The sequence below is a fragment of the Camelus bactrianus genome, chromosome 16 (assembly GCF_048773025.1).
Source record: "Camelus bactrianus isolate YW-2024 breed Bactrian camel chromosome 16, ASM4877302v1, whole genome shotgun sequence".
NCBI lineage: Eukaryota > Metazoa > Chordata > Mammalia > Artiodactyla > Camelidae > Camelus > Camelus bactrianus.
The window spans coordinates 40,887,900-40,888,605 of NC_133554.1; positions in this window are offsets into that span (position 1 = coordinate 40,887,900).

Consider the following 706-nt stretch of genomic DNA (forward strand, 5'->3'; position numbering starts at 1 on the left):
GGCCCTACCTGCCCCATCCTCCCCTGACCACATTTGTAGTCAAGGTCCTCACCCACCCTGTCCCCATGGTGGGTAGGGGGCTGGGTCCCTCAACCTACTCACTGACCAAGTGAGAGACTGACTCAAGGTTATAGAGAGTGTGTTTGTATGTGACCTGAGAGGAAGTGTGAACAAACTGTGCCAGTAGTGACCTTGGACGGGCTTGGACATGAGGATGGGCATGTCTTGCTAGTGTGTGAGCATCCTGTCCCGGCACTCCTAGGAGTGTGGCTGTGAGTCCTGCTAGATTGGGGGGAGCAGCGCCCTGAGTCCCCTGATCACTTTTGGGATGTGTTCCTGTGTTCTGTTAGGTGTGCTGCGGGCATGGGTGCACTGGGCCCCCTGACCACCTGGACCGGTGCTGTCTGTGTGCCCTGTCGGGGATGTGCGTGTATTGGGGGTGTAGGTGCCACAGTAGCCTCAACCAACTCTGTGTGGGTACGTGTGTGTCCTGCAGGTGTAGTAGTGGGTGCCTGCGCCTAGTTCTGCACACGTTTGTGTGTGCCTGGAGTGTCCTTGCACACCGGCGTGTGTCCTGTGAGAGCGAAGGAAGCCCAGAAGGTGCAGGCAGGCGCTGGAATGTGCGGGGCTCCCCGCTGGGCTCCCCGCCCGTCCTGCGGTGCGTAAGTAGAAGGCGCCCGGTGGCCCTGCCCGCCGAGTGTGCGCG